Source organism: Bos indicus, chromosome 11, assembly GCF_029378745.1.
Source record: "Bos indicus isolate NIAB-ARS_2022 breed Sahiwal x Tharparkar chromosome 11, NIAB-ARS_B.indTharparkar_mat_pri_1.0, whole genome shotgun sequence".
Taxonomy (NCBI): Eukaryota; Metazoa; Chordata; class Mammalia; order Artiodactyla; family Bovidae; genus Bos; species Bos indicus.
Window position 1 is genome coordinate 411,124 of NC_091770.1, and position 26,818 is coordinate 437,941.

The following is a 26,818-nucleotide window of genomic DNA, read 5'->3' on the forward strand; positions in this document are numbered from 1 at the left end:
GTCAGGTCCATGAATCAAGGCAAATTGGAAGTGGTCAAACAAGAGATGGCAAGAGTGAATGTCGACATTCTAGGAATCAGCGAACTGAAATGGACTGGAATGGGTGAATTTAACTCAGATGATCATTATATCTACTACTGGGGACAGGAATCCCTCAGAAGAAATGGAGTAGCCATCATGGTCAACAAGAGTCTGAAATGCAGTACTTGGATGCAATCTCAAAAATGACAGAATGATCTCTGTTCGTTTCCAAGGCAAACCATTCAATATCACAGTAATCCAAGTCTATGCCTCAACCAGTAACGCTCAAGAAGCTGAAGTTGAACAGTTCTATGAAGACCTACAAGACCTTTTAGATCTAACACCCAAAAAAGATGTCCTTTTCATTATAGGGGACTGGAATGCAAAAGTAGGAAGTCAAGAAACACCTGGAGTAACAGGCAAATTTGGCCTTGGAATATGGAATGAAGCAGGGCAAAGACTAATAGAGTTTTGCCAAGAAAATGCACTGGTCATAACAAACACCCTCTTTCAACAACACAAGAGAAGACTCTATACATGTACATCACCAGATGGTCAACACCGAAATCAGATTATGTTCTTTGCAGCCAAAGATGGAGAAGCTCTATACAGTCAGCAAAAACAAGACCAGGAGCTGACTGTGGCTCAGACCATGAACTCCTTATTGCCAAATTCAGACTTAAATTGAAGAAAGTAGGGAAAACCACTAGACCATTCAGGTATGACCTAAATCAAATCCCTTATGATTATACAGTGGAAGTGAGAAATAGATTTAAGGGCCTAGATCTGATAGACAGAGTGCCTGATGAACCATGGAATGAGGTTCGTGACATTGTACAGGAGACAGGGATCAAGACCATTCCCGTTGAAAAGAAATGCAAAAAAGGAAAATGGCTGTCTGAGGAGGCCTGACAAATAGCTGTGAAAAGAAAAGAAGCGAAAAGCAAAGGAGAAAAGGAAAGATATAAACATCTGAATGCAGAGTTCCAAAGAATAGCAAGAAGAGATAAGAAAGCCTTCCTCAGCGATCAATGCAAAGAAATTGAGGAAAACAACAGAATGGGAAAGACTAGGGATCTCTTCAAGAAAATCAGAGATACTAAAGGAACATTTCATGCAAAGATGAGCACGATAAAGGACAGAAATGGTATGGACCTAACTGAAGCAGAAGATATTAAGAAGAGATGGCAAGAATACACAGAAGAACTGTACAAAAAAGATCTTCATGAACCAGATAATCACGATGGTGTGATCACGGACCTAGAGCCAGACATCCTGGAATGGGAAGTCAAATGGGCCTTGGAAAGCATCATTACGAATAAAGCTAGTGGAGGTGATGGGATTCCAGTGGAGCTATTTCAAATCCTGAAAGATGATGCTGTGAAAGTGCTACACTCAATATGCCAGCAAAAGTGGAAAAGTCAGCAGTGGCCACAGGACTGGAAAAGGTCAGTTTTCATTCCAATCCCAAAGAAAGGCAATGCCAAAGAATGCTCAAACTACCGCACAATTGTACTCATCTCACACGCTAGTAAAGTAATGCTCAAAATTCTCCAAGCCAGGCTTCAGCAATATGTGAACCGTGAACTTCCTGATGTTCAAGCTCGTTTTAGAAAAGGCAGAGGAACCAGAGATCAAATTGCCAACATCTGCTGGATCATGGAAAAAGCAAGAGAGTTCCAGAAAAACATCTATTTCTGCTTTATTGACTATGCCAAAGCCTTTGACTGTGTGGATCACAAGAAACTGTGGAAAATTCTGAAAGAGATAGGAATACCAGACCACCTGATCTGCCTCTTGAGAAATCTGTATGCAGGTCAGGAAGCAACAGTTAGAACTGGACATGGAACAACAGACTGGTTCCAAATAGGAAAAGGAGTTTGTCAAGGCTGTATATTGTCACCCTGCTTATTTAACTTATATGCAGAGGACATCATGAGAAACGCTGGGCTGGAAGAAACACAAGCTGGAATCAAGATTGCTGGGAGAAATATCAATAACCTCAGATATGCAGATGACACCACCCTTATGGCAGAAAGTGAAGAGGAACTCAAAAGCCTCTTGATGAAAGTGAAAGTGGAGAGTGAAAAAGTTGACTTAAAGCTCAACATTCAGAAAACGAAGATCATGGCATCCGGTCCCTTCACTTCATGGGAAATAGATGGGGAAACAGTGGAAACAGTGTCAGACTTTATTTTTCTGGGCTCCAAAATCACTGCAGATGGTGACTGCAGCCATGAAATTAAAAGATGCTTACTCCTTGGAGGGAAAATTATGACCAATCTAGATAGCATATTCAAAAGCAGAGACATTACTTTGCCAACAAAGGTCCGTCTAGTCAAGGCTATGGTTTTTCCTGTGGTCATGTATGGATGTGAGAGTTGGACTGTGAAGAAGGCTGAGCGCCGAAGAATTGATGCCTTTAAACTGTGGTGTTGGAGAAGACTCTTGAGAGTCCCTTGGACTGCAAGGAGATCCAACCAGTCCATTCTGAAGGAGATCAGTCCTGGGATTTCTTTGGAAGGAATGATGCCAAAGCTGAAACTCCAGTACTTTGGCCACCTCATGCGAAGAGTTGACTCATTGGAAAAGACTCTGATGGTGGGAGGGATTGGGGGCAGGAGGAGAAGGGGATGACAGAGGATGAGATGGCTGGATGGCATCACTGACTCGATGGACGTGAGTCTGGGTGAACTCCGGGAGTTGGTGATGGACAGGGAGGCCTGGCGTGCTGCGATTCATGGGGTCGCAAAGAGTCGGACACGACTGAGTGACTGATCTGATCTGATGTGACCTGAATGTATACGTTCCCATGCTACTCTCTCTATTCATCCCACCCTCTTTTTTATTTAACGTTTTCACTTTTTGGCTGAGCCACACAGCATGTGGCATCTTTGTTCCCCAATTAGGGACTGAACCTGTGCCCTCTGCATTGGAAGGGCAGGGTCTTAACCAGTGGACCACCAGGGAGGTCCTGGATTTTTAGCCTTTTAAGTAATGGAGTTTCCCAAGTAGGTTCCCAACTTTGTAGGCCAGCATGAGAGAGAACTGGACATCCTCAATATCCTCAGAAATCAGGATCAGAGTTTGTTTAACACACATGAATAGTGTGAATATTTTCTTTCACAATTTTATTCATTTGTAGACTTCCTTCTATAGAACACTTAAGCAATATAATCTTCACCATCAAAATTTTTAAAATTTGAGATATAATTGACATATATATATATATTAGTTCCAGGTGTATGGCAGAATGATTCCATATTTGTATAGTTTACAAAATGACTGCCAGGATAAGTCTAGTTAATATCCATTTTCACAAATGGAAATTTTTTTTCTTGTGATGAGAACTTTTAAGATGTACCATTAATAACTTTCAAATAGCCATTTGTGGGATTTTAGTTCCCTGATCGGGGATTGAACTTGGGACCTCAGCAATGACAGCACAGAGTCCTAACCGCTGGAACGCCAGGGAATTTCCTACGATACAGTATCACTAACTACAGTCAGCATGCTCGACATTACACCCCCAGGACTTAATTATTTTATAACTGGAAGTTTGTACCTTTGACCACCTTCACTCATTTTTGGAATTGTGACTCATTCCAAATCCCTCCTTCTTAACTCACCAGCATGGCAGGCAGGTGATGGCGCCTGAGAGCGCCTCCCTTCTGCCCCGTCCGTCACCAGACTCGATGCAGCAGACTCGGCCAACAGTCTGGGAAAGGCTGCTGCTGGTCACAAAGGGGCACATTTATAATTCTGGCGCCTCAGCACGACCCATTTCTAGGGACGGGGGAAAAAGTCATCGTGGGCTTGTGTCACCAGCTGTACAGTGACTTGGGGATTCTAGCAAAACGTCTGCCTGCTGGAATAGACCTGGAAATATTCTGATTTCATCTGACCCACAAGAATTTCTAAAATTTCTGTTGTACTCTTAGTGTTAATGGCAGTTTGGGGAACATACATTCTGTACTATTAATAATTGTTATTTATTCAAACACATCAGGACTTCCCTGATGGTCCAGTGGTTAAGACTCAGCTCTTGCAATGCAGGGGACATGGATTCAATCCCTGGTTGGGAAACTAAGATCCTACATGCTGTGTGGCATGGCCAAAAATAAAAGGCACATTCCATGGGAGGAAAGAGCATTTTTAAAAAACCTTATCAACAAAGCACAGTGACCACAGGTGGTGAGACAGGCAGGGAGGAGAGACACAGGCTGGCATGTTGTGGGTGAGTGATGGGGGTACACAGAGGCACCTCGTCCTGCACAAGGGCTGTGCTTCCTGCCACTCTCAGGATATCACACCTCCTGGGCTCTCTGAGTGTGTGTGTGTGTGTGTGCGCAGAGCGGGCAGATTAAGCAAATAACAACAAAAGATGCTCAGTTAAACTTGAACTTCAGATAAACAACAAGTAACTTTTAATGTAAGTATCCAGTTAAGTACTTATTTGGTGGATAGAGGTACAAGCAGATTTGGGGGTAGAAGGAGGAATCAGAATTTATTCCTCTGGCTTCCTCCCTGCAGGTCACTTTGGACCACACTCATCCCTCAGTGGAGGGCTGGACTTCCTGCCTCAATGGACTTCCTGACAGAAGTCCTCTCCACCCAGCTCTCTCTCCCACCCGGGAGACTCTCATGGTTGCTGTACTTGGGAACTGCTTTCTGGGTGAACTCCAGGTTGAAGGACAAGAGGCTTCATTCTAAAAACAGGGAAAGCTTATTGCTTGTTCTTGAGGCTGAGGTCTCAGGGGCTCTTGGAGTGCACGCGTTCTTTGCAGCCTCTGGGAGAGGGCTTTGTGGGTCAGCTGCTGGCTGGCCTGGAGCCCAGTCATCCAGACAGATGAGCGTGCTATGATGGGAGCTGTCCCTTATTCCAAGGAGTCGAGATCAGAGTGACTGTACCAAAAGGGGCCCCTGCCCCTCCTGTCACCCTCACGCCAGGCAAATTTTACGCACAGCGATGGTAGGAAGAGGTGAAGTCCATCTTCTCTGATGTTGGGGTCCCTTCTGCAGTTATGGATGCTCTGGCTATTTATCTGGTCTGTCTGCAGACCCTCCTCAAGAACACTCTTTTTCTATAGGCTTCAAAACACTTACAATTCACTTGTGCCTCTTAGAGGCCAACTTACCTGCAGCACTTCCTATTTGTTAAGCTTGGGAGTCAGAGGTTTTGTCCAAATAACTTTTCTTTCTTTTTTTTTTCTTTTTTGGCCACACCATATGGCATGCAGGATCTTACTTCCCTGACCAGGGATTAAACCCATGCCCCATGCAGTGGAAGCCTAGAGTCTTAACCACTGGACCACCAGGGAAGTCTCCAACATTTTTGTTGTATGTTAAATATAGGGCAAAAAAAAGTAGACTGGGAGAAGCAGGTAATACTTCTTTTGGTTTGTTTCATTTCCTTAAAAACACTGAATATTTCTAATTATAAAGATAACACAAATCTGCTGTAAAAAATTCAAATATTCATGGGAACACAGAAAGTATAAGATGGAAACCTATTTTATAATCCCAACCCTGCAAGATAACCTCTGATTACAGTTTAGGGTATAAGCTTCAGTTTTCTATGAGCTGAGCAGCTCACCGAACAAACTAATGGCAAAGCCACCCAGTCAGATGACATCACTGAGACTGGGGCACAGCCAAAACCCGTAATCGCTATGGATGGTTTAAAAGATAACTAATCTCCAGAATTTGATTTGCCAGAAGCTGGTACAGTATGATTTAACTGCTAACATTATTTATACAGCACTTGCAGGTCTAAGATTAGCTATGACTGTCAAATGGGATACAGAAAGGCAAATGTCCCAGGAGAAGGGGAGCAGAGAGTCCCAGGAGTTACAGGGGGGATGGGACACAGCTAACTGTGTCAGGGGGAAGGCCGCCCCAGTCCCCACCCCACTCTGTCTAGTTAACCTCTCACGTCAGGGGCTCGGAACCGCCACTTTTGCAGTATCTGCTGTAATAGCTCCTCAATTCTTTCTCTGCTGCTGGACTGACTGAAAGCCCCACACTGCAGTCAGGTCCTAGGAGGCACTCAAAATATTACAGGTTTGTTGAATGAGTAAGTAAAGGAATGAATTAAAGGAGGAGTAGGGGAAGAGGGCGGAGAAGGCAATGGCAACCCACTCCAGTACTCTTGCCTGGAAAATCCCATGGACGGAGGAGCCTGGTAGGCTGCAGTCCATGGGGTCGCTAGGAGTCAGACACGATTGAGTGACTTCACTTTCACTTTTCACTTTCATGCATTGGAGAAAGAAATGGCAACCCACTCCAGTGTTCTTGCCTGGAGAATCCCAGGGACAGGTGAGCCTGGTGGGCTGCCATCTGGGGTCGCACAGAGTTGGACACGACTGAAGCGACTTAGCAGTAGCAGGGGAAGAGGGACAGGGATTCTAAGGGGCCAAGGTGGTGGAAAACTAGAGGGAAAGGAAGAAGCCCTAAGAGTTTGGGAATACCAGTTTAGCTTCAGGGTGGCACTTCTGTGCTAGGAGAAAAAGAGATAAAGTGGAATTAGAGAACGTCCCTGGTGGCCCAGTGGTTAAGACTCCTCACTCCCAATGCAAGGGGCCTGGATTCGATCCCTGGTAAGGGAACTAGATCCCACACGCCACAGCTAAGACCCAGAGCAGCCAACTAAATAAAAATTTTTTTAAAAAATGGAATTAGGCTGAACGTGGAGAGCCCTGTATCCCAGCTGAGGCAGGAGGGATGCCTGGAAGATTTCTGAGCAGGGGAGGAAGATAAGAGCTGTGCTTGACCAGGACACAGGAGGCAGGAAGAGGAGCAAGAAGGAGAGGCCAGGAAGTGGGAAACCCAAAAGGAAGACATTAAGGCCTAAATACGGGAGCGGCTGGGAAGTAATAGAAAGGATGCAGGAGACAGACAGGGCCGATCCTGGCAGTGCTCTCAGCATTACCATCATTCCAAAAGGAAAGGTCAGTTTCAGATGCAAATTACTATATACAGAGTGGATAACCAACAAGGTTCTACTGTACAGCACAGGGAGCTATATTCAATAGAAAATGTTAGTCATTCAGTCATGTCCGACTCTTTGCGACCCCAGGGACTGCAGCCTGCCTGGCTCCTCTGTTCATGATTCTCCAGGCGAGAACACTGGAGTGGGTTGCCATTTCCTTCTCCAGGGGATCTTCCTGACCCAGCGGCTGAACTCACGATTCCTGAATTCCAGGCAGATTCTTTACCATGTGAGGCACCAGGGAAGCCCACATTCAATATCCTGTGATAAACCATGATACAAAAGAATATGAAAATGGACATATATATATTTATATACATGATATATAATACTGAATCCTGCAACTAACACAACAATGTAAATCAGCTATACTTCAATAAAATGAATTTTAAAATACACTAAAAAAAATGTCACGGGACTTCCCTGGCTGTCCAGTGGTTAACACGTCACCATCAGGTGCAAAGGGCGCAGGTTCAAATCCCGGTCAGGGAGCAAAGATTCCACATGCCTCCCAGCCAAAAAACCAAAACAAAAAACAGAAACAATATTGTAACAAATTTAGCACAGACTTTTTAACAAATGGTCCATGTCAAAAAAAAAATCTTAAAAAAAAAAGAGGTAAATTGGACACAAATATTGAGGAAGGACATAATCTCCGGACTCAGAATAGTTCTCAGAAGCGGCCATTTGGCAGGTTAATCCTGGCCGTGGTTTCAAGAGCAGGGCCCCCATTGGGAACATGGGGATGGTAATAATGGTGCCCCATAGGATCACCAACAGAAATAAAAGAGTCATCGCTATGTCTGGCTCATCATAAGCACTCAATAAACATTAGCTGTTAGTACTTAAATTATTTTCTCTTTTTATTGTGAATCCATAAAATCTGCCACAGCCTAATCCTTAAGAATCACTGTTCACAGGGGTTGACACTGGGGGCTGAACAACCACACAGGCTCAGCGAGGTCCTCACTGCAGAGCTCTGGCAAGAGGTGTGTCTGGGGTGGGGTGTTTCCCTTCACACAGTCTTCAGTGTAAATGGGGCTTCACAGTGTGTGCTATACAGTGCATAGCCTCCCCAGACCTACGACCCATGAGGTGGCCTCGACTAAATGAACATAGACAATGTGGAAAAAGGCACAGTGAGAACCGCTCCAAGGTTTTGGACCCCAGGGTCAGGGCAATGATCGGTTAGAAATGACACCTGGGCTTCCCTGGTGGCTCAGGGATAAAGGATCTGCCTGCCAATGCAAGAGACTGGGGTTTGATCCCTGGTCCGGGAAGATCCTACGTGCTGCACAGCAGCTAAGCTCTTGGGCCACAACGACTGAGTCTGTGCCCTAGAGCCTGGGAGCTGCAGCGACTGAAGTCCACGTGCCCTCGAGTCTGTGCTCAGTAAGGAGAGAAGCCACCACAACGAGAAGCCTGCACGTCACAACTCGAGTGGCTCCCGCTCACCACACCCGAAGAAAGGCCCGTGCAGCCGTGGAGACCCAGCATCAACAAGTAAACAAAAATTATTCTTAAAAAATAAATGCTATTTTAAGCTGCTAATCTTTCAGTGTTCTACGTCAGTTGTAAAATGCCCCTCCCTCTGTTTTTCCTCAAAGAAGTGGAACACTTTAAAATTATTTGGGGGCGAGTGATGGTGGGAGGATGAGAGTAGATCAAAAATTTTAAAGTTTTTGATTTTTATTACCACGTTCTCATTAGTGCATCTTCAAGAAGACACACGCGAACGTGCTGGGCCTGTCTGATGGTCCCCATTGTGGAGACCATTTTTCCAGCCCATGTCAGAGATGTATCAAACGGCACAGCCCCAGACTTAAAGAGGATTTCATCCTTTCTCCATGGAACAGGTGGAAAAGCAGGCTGCTTTTGAAATTCAGCAGAAATCGTTCCTCCTCTTCTTTTCCCTCTCTTCTTCTTTTAAGGTTACTTCCTTGTATGGACTGGACAGTAGCTAAAGTGGGACGTTTTGCCTCACAAACAGATGCAGTTGAGCAACCCGGATGAGCGGCCTCCCACTCACGTCCAAGCACAGCTGCCCAGGGGTTCCAGCAGCTGCGTTTGCCAACCCCAGGGGCCACACCCATCCTGGAGTTGGTCATGGAGCGCCCCTGCCCTGTGCCCATGCGTTTCCAGCCCTTGACCAAGGTCACCTTCATAAAGACAAGGGACTGTGTATCCACTGTCTTCCTCCAGTGCTCAGGTCGGGGGACAGGCTCCAGGAGATAAGATTAGCAAATGTTTCTCTAGCCAACGAGTATGTGATTAGATCTATTGTCCACTGTGTGGGGTTTGCCAGGTTCTTCTGAACAAATCTACCTGTAGCTTCCCTGAGGGCTGGAACTGGCATTCTCTGAACCCAGGCTGATGCCTGGCATGGAGTCAACATGCGGTGAGCATCTATGGGATAAATGAGTGTGATACAGGCAGGGGATACTGCTATGACCGGAAGCGGGACAGTGGTGGGGCTGGAGCCAGGGCTCTGCAGCAGTACCTCTTCCCCCAACCACAGCGAAACTGTGGAGGGGCAGATACCGAGGGGTCGTGGTCTCTCAGACTCAAAACTGGTGCATGAGGGGACACTAAGGAAAGAGCTACTTTCTGAACCAAAAATTGAGTTGATTGATCCAGCAATGCCAGGTGGTGCAGTGATAAATAATCCACCTGGCAATGCAGGAGACTCAGGAGGTGTGGGTTCAATTCCAGGGTCTGGAAGATTCCCCTGGAGAAGGAAATAGCAACCTACCCCAGTATTCTTGCCTGGAGAATCCCATGGACCTGGTGGACTATAGTCTGGGGGTTTCAAACAGTCAGACACGACTGGGTGACTGAATGCATGATCCAGCAATTCCAGTCCTGGGCATGTATCTGGACAAAACTCTAATTCAAAAAGATACATGCACCCTTATGTTCCTATCAGCACTGTTCACAACAGATAAGACACATAAAACAACCTAAATGTCTATCGACAGATGAATGACTAAAGAAGATGTGGTTCAGTTTCAGTTCAGTCTCTCAATCGTGTCAGACTCTTTGCAACCCCATGAACTGCAGCACGCCAGGCCTCCCTGTCCATCACCAACTCCCAGAGTTCACCCAAACCCATGTCCACTGAGTCCGTGATGCCATCCAACCATGTCATCCTCTGTCATCCCCTTCTCCTCCTGCCTTCAATCTTTTCCAGCATCAGGGTCTTTTCCAATGAGTCAGCTCGTCGCATCAGGTGGCCAAAGTATTGGAGTTTCAGCTTCAACATCAGTCCTTCCAATGAACACCCAGGACTGATCTCCTTTAGGATGGACTGGTTGGATCTAAAGAAGATGTGGTACATATATACAATGGAACATTACTCAGCCATAAAAAGAAGGAAATAATGCCATCTGCAGCAACACGATGGAACTAGAGCTTATCACACTAAGCGCAGTAAGTCAGAGAAAGACAAACACCGTACAATATCACTCACATGTGGAATCTAAACCATGACACAAATGAACATATCTATGAAACAGATGCACAGATAGAGAGCACACGTGGTTACCATGGAGGAGAGGAGATGGGGAGTGTGGATTGGGATCAGCAGAGTTTACATCTAGGGTAAACAACTTCCCTGGACCACCACCAAGGAAGCCCTGAACCCGACCTCTTGAACACCGGAAGGAGGAATTTTTGGGCTTTGTGGAATGAGTGCTGGGACTAACAGGTGAGGTCTGTCTCAGACAATGCATAGAACAGCAACATGGCAGCTACATCATTGCCACCCATGAATGAGAGGAAAAATCATACTTCCAGTCAGGAGGGCCTAGAGGACCTATCCCACGCTGAAGGTCAGGAAGGGCAGCGGTGAGGAGATACCCTCGTCCAAGGTAAGGAGCAATGGCTATGCTTTGCTGGAGCAGCCGTGAAGAGATACCCCACGCCCAAAGTAAGAGAAACCAAGTAAGACGTGTTGTAAGAGGGCATCAGAGGGCAGACACACTGACCATACTCACAGGAAACTAGTCAATCTAATCACACTAGGACCACAGCCTTGTCTAACTCAATGAAACTAAGCCATGCCCGTGGGGCAACCCAAGACGGGCGGGTCATGGTGGAGAGATCTGACAGAATGTGGTCCACTGGAGAAGGGAATGGCAAACCACTTCAGTATTCTTGCCTTGAGAACCCCATGAACAGTATAAAAAGGCAAAAAGATAGGATACTGAAAGAGGAACTCCCCGGGTCAGTACATGCCCAATAGGCTACTGGAGATCAGTGGAGAAATAACTCCAGAAAGAATGAAGGGATGGAGCCAAAGCAAAAACAATACCCAGCTGTGGATGTGACTAGTGATAGAAGCAAGGTCCGATGCTGTAAAGAGCAATATTGCATAGGAACCTGGAATGTCAGGTCCATGAATCAAAGCAAATTGGAAGTGGTCAAACAGGAGATGGCAAGAGTGAACATCGATATTCTAGGAATCAGCGAACTGAAATGGACTGGAATGGGTGAATTTAACTCAGATGACCATTATATCTACTACTGTGGACAGGAATCCCTCAGAAGAAATGGAGTAGCCATCATGGTCAACAAAAGAGTCCATAATGCAGTACTTGGATGCAATCTCAAAAACGACAGAATGATCTCTGTTCGTTTCCAAGGCAAACCATTCAATATCACAGTAATCCAAGTCTATGCCCCAACCAGTAATGCTGAAGAAGCTGAAGTTGAACAGTTCTATAAACACCTACAAGACCTTTTAGATCTAACACCCAAAAAAGATGTCCTTTTCATTATAGGGGACTGGAATGCAAAAGTAGGAAGTCAAGAAACACCTGGAGTAACAGGCAAATTTGGCCTCGGAATACAGAATGAAGCAGGGCAAAGACTAATAGAGTTTTGCCAAGAAAATGCACTGGTCATAGCAAACACCCTCTTCCAACAACGCAAGAGAAGAATCTACACATGGACATCACCAGATGGTCAACACCGAAATCAGATTGATTATGTTCTTTGCAGCCAAAGATGGAGAAGCTCTATACAGTCAACAAAAACAAGACTGGGAGCCGACTGTAGCTCAGATCATGAACTTCTTATTACCAAATTCAGACTTAAATTGAAGAAAGTAGGGAAAACCACTAGACCATTCAGGTATGACCTAAATCAAATCCCTTATGATTATACAGTGGAAGTGAGAAATAGATTTAAGGGACTAGATCTGATAGAGTGCCTGATGAACTATGGAATGAGGTTCGTGACATTGTATAGGAGACAGGGATCAAGACCATCCTCCTGGAAAAGAAATGCAAAAAAGCAAAATGGCTGTCTGGGGAGGCCTTACAAATAGCTGTGAAAAGAAGAGAAGCAAAAAGCAAAGGAGAAAAGGAAAGGTGTAAGCATCTGAATGCAGAGTTCCAAAGAATAGCAAGAAGAGATAAGAAAGCCTTCTTCAGCGATCAATGCAAAGAAATAGAGGAGAACAACAGAATGGGAAAGACTAGAGATCTCTTCAAGAAAATTAGAGATACCAAGGGAACATTTCATGCAAAGATGGACTCGATAAAGGACAGAAATGGTATGGACCTAACAGAAGCAGAAGATATTGAGAAGAGGTGGCAAGAATACACAGAAGAACTACACAAAAAAGATCTTCACGACCCAGATATTCACGATGATGTGATCACTGACCTAGAGCCAGACATCCTGGAATGTGAAGTCAAGTGGGCCTTAGGAAGCATCACTACGAACAAAGCTAGTGGAGGTGATGGAATTCCAGTGGAGCTATTTCAAATCCTAAAAGACGATGCTGTGAAAGTGCTGCACTCAATATGCCAGCAAATTTGGAAGACTCAGCAGCGGCCACAGAACTGAAAATGGTCAGTTTTCATTCCAATCCCAAAGAAAGGCAATGCCAAAGAATGCTCAAACTACCGCACAATTGCACTCATCTCACATGCTAGTAAAGTAATGCTCAAAATTCTCCAAGCCAGGCTTCAGCAATATGTGAACCGTGAACTTCCTGATGTTCAAGCTCGTTTTAGAAAAGGCAGAGGAACCAGAGATCCAATTGCCAACATCCGCTGGATCATGGAAAAAGCAAGAGAGTTCCAGAAAAACATCTATTTCTGCTTTACTGACTATGCCAAAGCCTTTGACTGTGTGGATCACAAGAAACTGTGGAAAATTCTGAAAGAGAAGGGAATACCAGACCACCTGACCTGCCTCTTGAGAAATCTGTATGCAGGTCAGGAAGCAACAGTTAGAACTGGACATGGAACAACAGATTGGTTCCAAATAGGAAAAGGAGTACGTCAAGGCTGTATATTGTCACCCTGCTTATTTAACTTACATGCAGAGTACATCATGAGAAACGCTGGGCTGGAAGAGCACAAGCTGGAATCAAGATTGCCGGGAGAAATATCAATAACCTCAGCTATGCAGATGACACCACCCTTATGGCAGAAAGTGTAGAGGAACTCAAAAGCCTCTTGATGAAAGTGAAAGTGGAGAGTGAAAAAGTTGGCTTAAAGCTCAACATTCAGAAAACAAAGATCATGGCATCTGGTCCCATCACTCTATGGGAAATAGTTGGGGAAACAGTGGAAACAGTGTCAGACTTTATTTTTGGGGGCTCCAAAATCACTGCAGATGGTGACTGCAGCCATGAAATTAAAAGATGCTTACTCCTTGGAAGGAAAGTTATGACCAACCTGGATAGCATATTCAAAAGCAGAGATATTACTTTGCCAACAAAGATCTGTGTAGTCAAGGCTATGGTTTTTCCTGTGGTCATGTATGGATGTGAGAGTTGGACTGTGAAGAAGGCTGAGCACCAAAGAATTGATGCTTTTGAACTGTGGTGTTGGAGAAGACTCTTGAGAGTCCCTTGGACTGCAAGGAGATCCAACCAGTCCATTCTGAACGAGATCAGCCCTGGGATTTCTTTGGAAGGAATGATGCTAAAGCTGAAACTCCAGTACTTTAGGCACCTCATGTGAAGAGTTGACTCATTGGAAAAGACTCTGATGGTGGGAGCGATTGGGGGCAGGAGGAGAAGGGGACGACAGAGGATGAGATATCTGGATGGCATCACTGACTCGATGGACGTGAGTCTGGGTGAACTCCGGGAGTTGGTGATGGACAGGGAGGTCTGGCGTGCTGCGATTCATGGGGTTGCAAAGAGTCGGACACGACTGAGTGACTGAACTGAACTGAACTGAGTCTGTGATGGCCAAAGAACTCTAAGGAATCTCCCCAGGGCTGGTCACCACCCTCTCCCAGCAGGAGAACCTTCTGATTCTCTTGAAGATGTAGGACCACACCCAAGGTGGATCAAGGGGAAAAGCAGCAGCTACTGAAATGGCAGGACTCAGAGTAGTGGGTGGAGTGGCAGCCTTCCGCCACCTCGTGACCCTGGAGTCCCTCCAGGCTGTGGGAGGAGAGCTAGGCAAGGCAGCAGCCCGTGCGGGAGCGAGAATGCAGACTGCCGCTCAGTCAGCCTGCTTTATTACCCCAGGACCCGGGGAGGGACCGGAAGCACCTTGGCCAGATGGGTCAAATAAGGGCAGGGATTCATGGGGTTGCAAAGAGTCAGACACGACTGAGGGACTGAACTGAACTGAAGCGTCAGTCATATAACCCACATCTGGCTCTTTGTACTTCTTTTCAGACAACAGAACAGGTAGTGACATGAGCTGACCTCTCTGAAATTCAGCCTCAAAATCCAGAGGCCCAGAGAAGGCTGCAAGAGTGAGGACTCATTGCTGAACTCTTAGGGGTTTCATGCTCCCCACTGCAGAGCAGGAGTGGGCCAGGAGGATTTGCTTTTGTTGTTTCGTCGCTAAGTCATGTCTGACTCTTTGCAATCCCAAGGACTGTAGCCCGCCCAGCTCCTCTGTCCATGGGATTCTCCAGGCAAGAATACTGGAGTGGGTTGCCATTACCTTCTCCAGGGGATCTTCCAGACCTGGGGATTGAACCCACATCTCCTACATTGGCAGATGGGTTCTTTATCACTGAGTAACCCGGGAAGCCTAGGATGTGCTTTGCCCAGGAGCTAAGAGTTCCTCAGCCCCTCTGTCCCAGGATGACATTTGCTATCAAGCAGCCCCCATGGCTGGAAGGAGAAAGGCCCCCTTCTGGGGTGGGCTTGCAGTTCACAGAAAAGGCTTTTGGCACCTGGAATCCTGTTGGTGACCACTTCCCTGTCGCCCTCCCCTGTCATACCCCCTGTCCCCCCACCCCAGGAGAGAGGGCTGCATGTGGACCAGAGGACACCGCTTCCGTGTGTGCCCTCCTCCCTGGCTGATATTTGAATCATGTCCCTGAGTGGCTTCTCTGTCACTCGGTTAAAAACTGATCCTCTCATCCCCAAAACTGGCTGAGGCCAAACCCAGAACAAGCAAAAACTTTCTACTTAGTATCGAGTCACTTATGAAAACGGGAGTCTCAATTGATAAAGAGAAGCAATGCTGATAAGAGGACATTTTTTCAAAAACCTTTCAACCTGAAATCCCTTGACCTGATTGCTACCAAACTATAAATGATAAACATGAGCACTCTGCCACTTGGAGAAAATTTATCAGTGCAGCAAAAGCCTGCAAGGCAGAAACCACGAGCTGACCTGAGGAAGGGGGCCCCAGCAGGGGCTTTACCGGAAAGAAAGAGGAATAATTGGTAGGTTGCATATGCCTGGAGGGGTCACAGCCTCAGCAGAAAAAAAAACAGGGACGCCAGTGAACTGAGAGCTGCACAGAGAAGAAAGTGGGGCTGGTATGAAACAGTGTTGGCAGGCCAGAGTTTCTACATGGGTGGGGGGTGGGGTGAGGGGAGAGGGTTGGACTAGTTGCCAGATTAATAAGCAGAATGCCCCAGTTATACTCGAAGTTCAAATAAACAATGCCCATGTGGTTTATACTTAGTTAAATAAATACAACTTAGTCTCTTTCAGCACAAACCGGCTGGGCCACTGTCCAGGGAGTTCATTTTCACCCCCGCCCCCACAGACTGGCCTCCTAGGGCAGAGAGCAGAGTGAGGAGGGGGTGTGAAGGGGCAAACAAGGGCCCCAACACACTAAGCCCGCTACCCACCCTCTCTGAGCCCTGACCTGAGGGAGTGCAAGGGCCTGGGCCTCGGAGCCAAACCCATGATTATCAGGTTGATTCTACTTCCGTCGGTCCCCCCCATACACTGGCTCAATAAAAAATGTGGAGCCGAGGTAGGAGACGGTGGGCCTCTGCCCTGGACACCTGGTGTTTGTCAAGTGGAGTAAAACTGAACCTCTGTTCTCACTCAGACACTCCAAGGACAAAGCTAGTGGCAGAAGCTGAGCTGTGCTAAAAAAAAGAGATAAGGTGTCCACTCCAGAGGTCAAAAAACCTTTCCTGTCTACACATGCACAGGAAGGCTTCTTGGGGATTGAAAAGGAGCTGACCCCCACCGCATAATGTGTGGACATATACTCATAGGCCTCTGGTGGGATCCATCTTAGAAAAAAGTTGCACATACATTTTGGGGAGGGTCCACAGACCAGAACTGTACATGGAACAACAGACCAGTTCCAAATCGGGAAAGGAGTATGTCAAGGCTGTATATTGTCACCCTGCTTATTTTTAACTTATATGCAGACTACGTCATGAGAAACGCTGGGCTGGATGAAGCACAAGCTGGAGTCAAGATTTCCACGGGAAATATCAGTAACCTCAGATACACAGATGATACCACCCTTATGGCAGAAAGTGAAGAACTAAAGAGCCTCTTGATGAAAGTGAAAGAGGAGAGTGAAAAAGTTGGCGTAAAGCTCAAAGTTCAGAAAACTAAGATCATAGCATCTGGTCCCATCACTTCATGGCAAATAGATGGGGAAACAGAGGAAACAGTGAGAGACTTCACTTTGGGGGACTCCAAAACCATGGTGACGGAAGCCATGAAATTAAAAGGTGCTTACTCCTTGGAAGGAAAGTTATGACCAACCTAAATAACATATTAAAAAGCAGAGACATTACTTTGCCAACAAAGGTCCATCTAGTCAAGGCTATGGTTTTTCCAGTGGTCATGTATGGATGTGAGAGTTGGACCATAAAGAAAGCATCAGAAGAATAATTGTTTTTGAACTGATGCTCCAACTGTGGTGTTGAAGACTCTTGAGAGTCCCTTGGAGTGCAAGGAGATCCAACCAGTCTAAGCTAAAGGAAATCAGTCCTGAATATTCACTGGAAGGACTGATGCTGAATCTGAAACTCCAATACTTTGGCCACCTGATGCGAAGAACTGACTCATTTGAAAAGACTCTGATGCTGGGAAAGATTGAGGGTGGGAGGAGAAGGGGATGACAGAGGATGAGATGGTTGGATGGCATCACCGACTCAGTGGACATGGGTTTGGGTGGACTCTGGGAGTTGGTGATGGACAGGGAGGCCTGGTGTACTGCGGTTCAAGGGGTTGCAAAGAGTCGGACACGGCTGAACGACTGAACTGAACTGAGTGAGCAGGCGCACAGTAAGGAGGTGACGTAAATCACTTATACAGGACAGTCCTCCCAGGTCTTCATTTACCTTTGGCCAATTATCTTGTTTCTTTCTTAACACCTGACTGGCCCATTCAGTTCAGTTCAGTTCAGTCACTCAGTCGTGTCTAACTCTTTGCAACCCCATGAACCACAGCACACCAAACCTCCCTGTCCATCACCAATTCCCAGAGTCCAAAACCCATGTCCATTGAGTTGGTGATGCCATCCAACCATCTCATCCTCTGTCGTCCCCTTCTCCTCCCGCCCTCAATCTTTCCCAGCATCAGGGTCTTTTCAAATGAGTCAGCTCTTCGCATCAGGTAGCCAAAGTATCGGAGTTTCAGATTCAGCATCAGTCCTTTCAATGATTGACTGAGTGAATCTCCTTGCAGTTCAAGGGACTCTCAAGAGTCTTTTCCAACACCACAGTTCAAAAGAATCAATTCTTCAGCACTCAGCTTTCTTTATAGTTCAACTCTCACATCCATATATGACTACTGGAAAAACCATAGCCTTGACTAGATGGACCTTTGTTGGCAAAATAATGTCTCTGCTTTTTAATATGCTGTCTAGGTTGGTCATAATTTTCCTTCCAAGGAGTAAGCGTCTTTTAATTTCATGGCTGCAGTCACCATCTGCAGTGATTTTAGAGCCCAAGAAATAAAGTCTGTCACAGTTTTCTTTGTTTTCCCATCTCTTTTCCATGAAGGGATGGGACCACATGCCATGATCTTAGTTTTTTTAGTGTTGAGTTTTGAACCAGCTTTTTTCACTCTCTTCTTTCACTTTCATCAAGAGGCTCTTTAGTTCTTCATTTTCTGCCGTAAGGGTGGTATCATCTGTGTATCTGAGGTTACTGATACTTTCCCTGGCAATCTTGACTCCAGCTTGTGCTTCATCCAGCCCAGCATTTTGCATGATGTACTCTGCATATAAGTTAAATAAGCAGGGTGACGATATACAGCCTTGACGTACTCCTTTCCCAACAGACTGGAACCAATCCGTGTTCCATGTCTGGTTCTAACTGTTGCTTCTTGACCTGCATACAGTTTTCTCAGGAAGCAGGTAAGGTGGTCTGGTCTTCCCATCTCTTGAAGAATTTTCAATAGTTTGTTGTGATCTACACAGTGAAAGGTTTTACTGTAGTCAATAAAGCGGATGTTTTTCTGGAAGTCTCTTGCTTTATGTTCCAACGGATATTGGCAATTTTACCTTTAGTTCCTCTGCCTTTTCTAAATCCAGCTTGAACATCTGGAAGTTCAAGTTTCATGTACTGTTGAAGCCTGGCTTGGAGAATTTTGGGCATTACTTTGCTAGCGTGTGAGATGAGTGCAATTATGCAGTAGTTTGAACATTTTTTGGCATTGTCTTTCTTTGGGACTTGAATGAAAACTGAGCTTTCCCAGTCCTGTGGCCACTGCTGAGTTTTCCAAATTTGAGGGCACATTGAGTGTAGCACTTAAACAGCGTCATCTTTTAGGATTTGAAATAGCTTGACTGGAATTCCATCACCTCCACTAGCTTTGTTCATAGTGATGCTTCATAAGACCCATTAACTTCACATTCCAGGATGTTGGGCTCTAGGTGAATGATCACACCATTGTGGTTATCTGGGTCACGAAGATCTTTTTTGTATAGTTCTTCTGTGTATTCTTGCCACCTCTTCTTAATATCTTCTGCTTCTCTTAGGTCCATACCATTTCTGTCCTTTATTGTGCCCATCTGCACGAAATGTTCCCTTGGTATCTCTAATTTTCTAGAAGAGATCTCTAGTCTTTCCCATTCTATTGTTTTCCTCTATTTCTTTGCATTGATCACTGAGGAAGGCTTTCTTATTCTTTGTTATTTCTTGTTCCTTGCTAGTCTTTCGAACTCTGCATTCAAGTGGGTATATCTTTGCTTTCATCCTTTGCCTTTCGCTTCTCTTCTTTTCACAGCTATTTGTAAGGCCTCCTCAGACAACTATTTTGCCTTTTGCATTTCTTTTTCTTGGGGATGGTCTTGACCACTGCCTCCTGTACAATGTCACGAACCTCCATCCATAGTTCTTCAGGCACTCTATCAGATCTAATCTCTTGAATCTATTTGTCACTTTCACTGTACAATTGTAAGGGATTTGATTTAGTTCATACCTGAATGGTCTAGTGGTTTTACCTACTTTCTTCAATTTAAGTCTGAACTTGGCAATAAGGAGTTCATGATCTGAGCCACAGTCAGCTCCTGGTCTTGTTTTTGCTGACTGTATAGAGCTTCTCCATCTTTGGCTGTAAAGAATATAATCAATCTGATTTCGGTGTTAATCATCCGGTGATGTCCATGTGTAGAGTCTTCTCTTGTGTTGTTGGAAAAGGGTGTTTTCTATGACCAGTGCGTTGTCTTAGCAAAACTCTGTTAGCCTTTGCCCTGCTTCATTCTGTACTCCAAGGCCAAATCTGCCTATTACTCCAGGTATCTCTTGACTTCCTACTTTTGCATTCCAGTCCCCTATGGTGAAAAGGACATATTTTTGGGGTGTTAGTTCTAGAAGGTCTTATAGGTCTTCATAGAACTCTTCAACTTTAGCTTCTTCAGCATTACTGGTTGGGGCATAGACTTGGATTACTGTGATATTGAATGGCTTGCCTTGGAAACGAACAGAGATCTTTCTGTCGTTTTTGAGATTGCTCCCAAGTACTGCATTTTGGACTCTTTTGTTGACTATGAGGGCTACTCCATTTCTTCTAGGGATTCTTGCCCACAGTAAGATATAATGATATAAGATATAATGGTCAGCTGAGTTAAATTCACCCATTCCAGTCCATTTTAGTTCACTGATTCCTAAAATGTCAATGTTCACCCTTGCCATCTCCTGTTTGACCACTTCCAATTTGCCTTGATTCATGGACCTAATATTCCAGGTTCCTATGCAATATTGCTCTTTACAGCATCGGACTTTACTTCCATCACCAGTCACATCCACAACTGGGTGTTGCTTTCACTTTGGCTCCGTCTCTTCATTCTTTTGGGAGTCATTTCTCCACTGATCTCCAGTAGCATATTGGGCACTTACCAACCTGGGGAGTTCATCTTTCAGTGTCCTATCTTTTTGCCTTTTCATTCTCAAGCCAAGAATACTGAAGTGGTTTGCCATTCCCTTCTCCAACGGACCACACTTTGCCAGAACTCTCCACCATGACCCATCCGTCTTGAGCGACCCTACTCAGCATGGCTTAGTTTCATTGAGTTAGACAAGGCTGTGGTCCATGTGATCAGTTTGATTTGTTTTCTGTGACTGTGGTTTTTATTCTGTCTGCCCTCTGACAGAGAAGGATAAGAGGCTTATGGAAGCTTCTTGATGGGAAAGACTGATAGAACAAGACCCAGTTTCCCTCACACTCAGTCTCTCCCATATATTGTACTGTGTCTTGAAACATTCTTGCTTTCAAACAGGGTCAAGAACTCAGGCCACTTTGCTTCTAGCCCCTGGTGGTCTAGTGGCTAGGGCTCTTGGTCTTCCAGGTTACCCAGGTTTAATTCCTGGGCTGGGAACTGAGATCTCTCTTCAGGACTGCTCATAGCTCTCCTTCCAAGATCAGAACCTTGTGCACACACTTCAGCCACAGAAGCTGCAAGAACCCTGAAGGACTTTATAGCCCCCCATCACCCCCTTCAGCCTGCACCCATTTTTTGATTTGAGCATTTGACTTTTTCTCAATAGAAGCACTTTGCAAAGGCACCTTTCCCAGCAGACCCCCTGGTCCTTTCTGTTGCTTGCGTGCTCAGTCACTCAGTCGTGTCCGACTCTTTGCGGCCTCACGACTGTAGCCTGCCAGGCTCCTCCATCCATGGGATTCTCCGGGAAAGAATACTGGAGTGGGTTGCCATCTCCTTCTCCAGGGGATCTGCACAACCCAGGGATTGAACCTGTGTCTCCTGCATTGGTAGGTGAATTCTTTCCCACTGAGCCACCTGGGAAGTCCAGTCCTTTCTGAAAGCTGAGCACTAATGCTCCCAGAAAACAGAGCTCCAGATTCAGACTGTGAATCTTCACCATCATCTCCTAACTCTCCACCATGCTCTCAAGACCAGCAGAATGTCAGGATCTCCAGGGAAGCTTTTAAAACTCTGATGCCTGTGTTTCACCCAGAGGTTGAATTTATTGGCCAGCAGTACAGCTTAGATATTGGGATTTTAAAAAATCTCCTCTAGTGATTCTAGAGGAATTGGGGTCAGAACTAATTCCTAGGGTATTAGGGAATGGATCCATCTGGTGGCCCAAATCATCTGGGGCAGGGGGGCTCCTGCCTGGGAACCCTGATGTTTTAAATGCACTGTGGCTTGGGAGCCTGGGATGAACAAGACCTGTGGTATCAGAGTTCCGTTCTGCCTCAGAGTTCCATTCTCCACTCAGAAGCCAGGTGACCCTCTGCCAGTCACTTGCCTTTCTTGTTCTGGCCACACCACAGAGGCATGTGGGAACTTATTAATAGTTCTTTGACCAGAGATTGAACCTGCATCCCTCACAATGGAAGTCCAGAGTCTTAGCCACTGGACCACCAGAAATTCCCTTCCCCAGTCGCGTGTCCTTCTGAGACTCGCTCTCCTAGTCTATGAAGGAAGATGCGTAACGCCTGCCCCTCTCAGCCACCAGAGGAGAGCACTGCGCAGGTGCATGACAACCCGGAACGGCTGATCTGCTTTGCTTCCAAGGCACAGCCAGTCACGCCTGGACTGCCACAGGCGCACACATGGAACCGATTATGCTGACTTGGCTCGTTCAGCCTCTGGCAGGGAAACAGGAATATATGTTTACCCAACCAAGGCTGGTTTTCCTTCTCCTTCCCCTTTGGCAGCACGCCAAATATCATAGATAGGCTGAGGGGACACTTTCTGGTCAGGGTAGTGAAGCTTGGCCCCCGTGTCTGGGGCTGGCTCTCTGCAAGGGCCAGCTGCGGCTTTCACAAGACCCCGGAGAGACGCTCTGTCCCCAAGTTTAACACCTCTGCCCTGCCACCCACAACACACATCCTCCAGCCCACTGATACTTGAAATCCTATTCATTTTAGCCATTCTTCTCAGGAAGAAACATTTCCTTTAACAATGTGACCATCTCAGACTTCCCTGGTGGTCCAGTGGTTAAGAATCTGCCTGCCAATGAAGGGGACATGGGTTCGATCCCTGGTCTGGGAAGATCCCACATGCCACAGGCCAACTAAGGTCATGCACCACAACTATGGAGCCCATGAGCTGCCGCTGCTGAAGCCCGTGTGCCTAGAGCCCGCGTTCCACCACCGGAGAAGCCACCACAACGAGAAGCCTGCGCACCACCCTTTTCACCACAACCAGAGAAAGCCTGAGTGTAGCAACGAAGACCCAGCACGACCAACAATTACATAAATAAATAAATCATTAAAAAAAAAAAGTCACCATCTCTAAGGACCAAACGCCTTAGTCAGCACCGTTTCTCCATATCTTTCCCAAGTGACAAGAGGGCAAAGAATTCCCTCCCAAAGCAGAGTACATGGATCTTTCCCTACTTCTCGCACTAAGTACACCTAAAAACACAGGGTATTACATATAAAAGGAACTTTTTAAAACACTCTGAAGAGTGGAGAGACAGTAGTCTGACTAGGGACCTAGGGGACCTAAGAACAACATGGTGATGAATTCCTTGAGTCTCCTTTTGTTCGGGGTATCCCAGATTTGGAAATGCTAACAGGCAAAGACAAAAGACAACAACAAAAGCCTGTTTCCCTCTAGGAAAGGGCAGCTGGGCAAGACAGAGGCTTTTAAACAGTAAAGTGCTCTTCTCCAGGCAAACAATCCAGAAAAGGCCATGGCCCCATCCCCACCCATGCCAGCAAAGGTCAAGTGAGCAACCTAGACTTGAACCCTGACCAGCTATAAACAGGGGCCACAAATGCTCCACTGGGTGGTATCAGAGAAGGCCAAGAAGAGAGGTGGCATTTTCACCCCACTGGCTGGTGTTAGTAAAGCCCATGTGGGATGCCTACACTTTTATTCCCACACGGCATGAATGAGGCATCTCTCCTTGTCCCCAGCAGGGTGCTATGAGAGGAGAACCAGTAGAGAGTCAGAGATTTCACTACTCCCCTAGGGTCAGTGGTGGTCAGGTGGGAACTGTCGTAATCAGGCACTCCTACCCTTTCCCCAGCCAGAACTCCCACCCTACCTCTGACCGGCAATAACATCCCACCCTTAGATGTCAATGGAGGTTGAGTGGGGGAACCAGGGCTTTCCTCGTAGCTCAGCTGTAAAGAATCCACCTGCAATATGGGAGACCTGGGTTCGATCCCTGGGTTGGGAAGACCCCCTGGAGAAGGAAAAGGCTCCCCACTGGGGAACCTAGAATTCTACCCCCACAGCAGTTCAGAGGAAACTATGTAAAACAAAAGACAAAAAAGAGTCAGTCACGTAATACTCTCAGTGTCTAGGTTTCAATAAAAAATAAATTCTGTCTCAAACTGCATGAAATACAAAAACCAAGATAACAGAGAGTTATTCAAAAAAGCTTTTAAAGAAGGGATCATAAAAATACTTCAGTGAGGGACTTTCCTGGTGGTCCAGTGGCTAAGACTCCGACTTCCAATGTGAGGTGCCTGGGTTCCATCCCTGGTTGGGGAAATAGATCCCATATGCCACGACTAGGAGTTCTCATACCACAACTCAAAGATCCCACACGTTGCAAATAAACAACCCACATGCCACAACAAAGACCGAAGATCCCGCATGCCACAACTGGGAGTTCTCATGCCATAACTCAAAGATCCCACGTGTTGCAAATAAACAACCCACATGCCACGACAAGACCGAAGATCCTGCATGCCACAACTAAGGCCTGGTGCAGTTAAACAGACATTTAGAAAATACTTCAGTGAATATGAAATTCATGAATAAAATAGGAAGCCTTTTGGCAAATACATATAAAGCCTCAGTAAAGAAATAGAAGAGTGAGAAGAGAAACAAATGGGAATTTTTGAACTAAAAAAATACAATAATCAAAATAAAAAACTCAGTGGATGGGCTCAACAGCAGAATGAAGGGGCAGAGGAAAGAATAAGTGAACCAGAAGATAGAGCAATAGGAAATTATCCAATCTGAACAACAGAAAAAAATGAACAGAGTCTCTGCAACCTGTAGCACTATTACTAAAGATCTAACATTTGTATCATCAGAGTTCTGGAAGGAAAAGACAAAGAGGGCAAGGCTGAAAAAGCACTTGAAGAAATAATGGCTGATAACTTCCCAAATATGACAAAAGATATAAACCTACAAAGTAAAACATCTGAACGAATCCAAAATAAGATAAGCTCAAAAATATCCACACCAAGACACATTATAGTCAAACTTCTGAATCCTAAAGACAAAATAAGAAGAGTTTTTAAAGCACTAAGAGAGACGATACCTTACTTACAGGGGAAATCAATTCAAATGACAGTGAATTTCTAGAAGGAAGTGGCACATTTTCCCAAGTGATAAGAAAGAAGGGATGTCAACCCAGAATTCTTCTGGAATGAAAGGAAAACCAAAATATTTTAATACTAAGAGAATTTGTCATCAGCAGACCTACTCTAAAAGAATAGCTAAAGGAAATTATGCAAATAGAATGGAAACAATAAAAAAAAAATAAAGCCTGAATCATTAGGAGGAAGGAAAAAATACAGAAAACAAAAATATTGATCAATACAATAGAATTTCTTCTCTTTAATTTTTCTAAACTATGTCTGATGGTTGGAGGAAAACTGCAACACTGTCTGATGTGATTTTATATATGATGAAGAAATATTAAAGATAATTATGCTTAAATGGGGGAGCTAAAGGGACTTAATCAATAACTTCAGATATGCAGATGGCACCACCCTTATGGCAGAAAGTAAAGAAGAACTAAAGAGCCTCTTGATGAAAGTGAAAGAGGAGAGTGAAAAAGTTGGCTTAAAGCACAACATTCAGAAAACTAAGATCATGGCATCTGGTCCCATCACTTCATGGGAAATAGACGGGGAAACAAATAGTGTCAGACTTTATTTTTCTGGGCTCCAAAATCACTGCAGATGGTGACTGCAGCCACGAAATTAAAAGACGCTTACTCCTTGGAAGGAAAGTTATAACCAACCTAGACAGCATATTAAAAAGTAGAGACATTACTTTGTCAACAAAGGTCCATATAGTCAAGGCTATGGTTTTCCAGTGGTCATGTTTGGATGTGAGAGTTGGACTCTAAAGAAAGCTGAGCACCGAAGAACTGATGCTTTTGAACTGTGGTGTTGGAGAAGACTCTTGAGAGTCCCTTGGACTGCAAGGAGATCCAACCAGTCCATCCTAAAGGGGATCAGTCCTGGGTGTTCATTGGAAGGACTGATGTTGAAGCTGAAACTCCAGTACTTTGGCCACCTGCTGCGAAAACTGACTCATTTGAAAAGACCCTGATGCTGGCAAAGATTGAGGGCAGGAGGAAAAGGGGATGACAGAGGATGAGATGGTTGGATGGTATCACCAACTCAATGGACATGGGTTTGGGTGAACTCCGGGAGTTGGTGATAGACAGGGAGGCCTGGCGTGCTGTGGTTCACGGGGACGCAAAGAGTCGGACACGACTGAGTGACTGAACTGAACTGAAAGGGACCTAAAAGGAAGTAGGGATTATAATTCACTTGAACTGGTAAAACATCAACACCTAATAGACCACTGATTACATTAAATACAAATGATCTAAATACGTCTATTAAAATACAAAGATTGGTAGAGTAGATTAAAGAAACGTGACCCAACTATCTGCCATTTATAAAAAAATTCACTCCAAATAACATGATACCGGCAAGTTGAATACAAAAGATAGGAAAAAAAAAATCATACAACCACAACAAAAAGAAAAGCAGGATGCCTACATTAACATCAGATAAAGTAGATTTCAAAACAAGGGAAATTACCAGTGAGACATATTATATAAAGATAAAAGTCCGTCTACCAAGAAGACATAGCAGTCTTAAGTGAGTATGAGCCAAAGCAAAGAGCTGCAAAACATGTGAAGCAAAATCCAGAAGACCTGAAAGGAGACATAAAGAAATCAACAATTATAGGAAAGACTTCAACATCTCTCTTTCAACAACTGAAAAAAAGAACTGGGCATCAAATAAACAAGGATATGGAAGAACTTGATAAGACTGCCAGTGAAAAGAATCTGGACTACATTCATAGAACATTCCACCCAACAGCCACAGAACACGCATCCTTTCCAAATGATGACGGCATAGAAGCTAAGATACACCACATCGTGAGCCATAAAGCGAATCTCAACAAATTTAAAAGAACTAAAGTG

The 26,818-nt window shown here is 45.2% G+C and overlaps 1 protein-coding gene across 1 annotated transcript in view; it reads right to left on the reverse strand.

The window, feature by feature from the left end:
• The window catches only part of MERTK (MER proto-oncogene, tyrosine kinase), a 137,517-nt gene that overhangs the window by 94,950 nt on the left and 15,749 nt on the right, over positions 1-26,818 (reverse strand). The gene's annotated exons all lie outside the window — the stretch shown is intronic.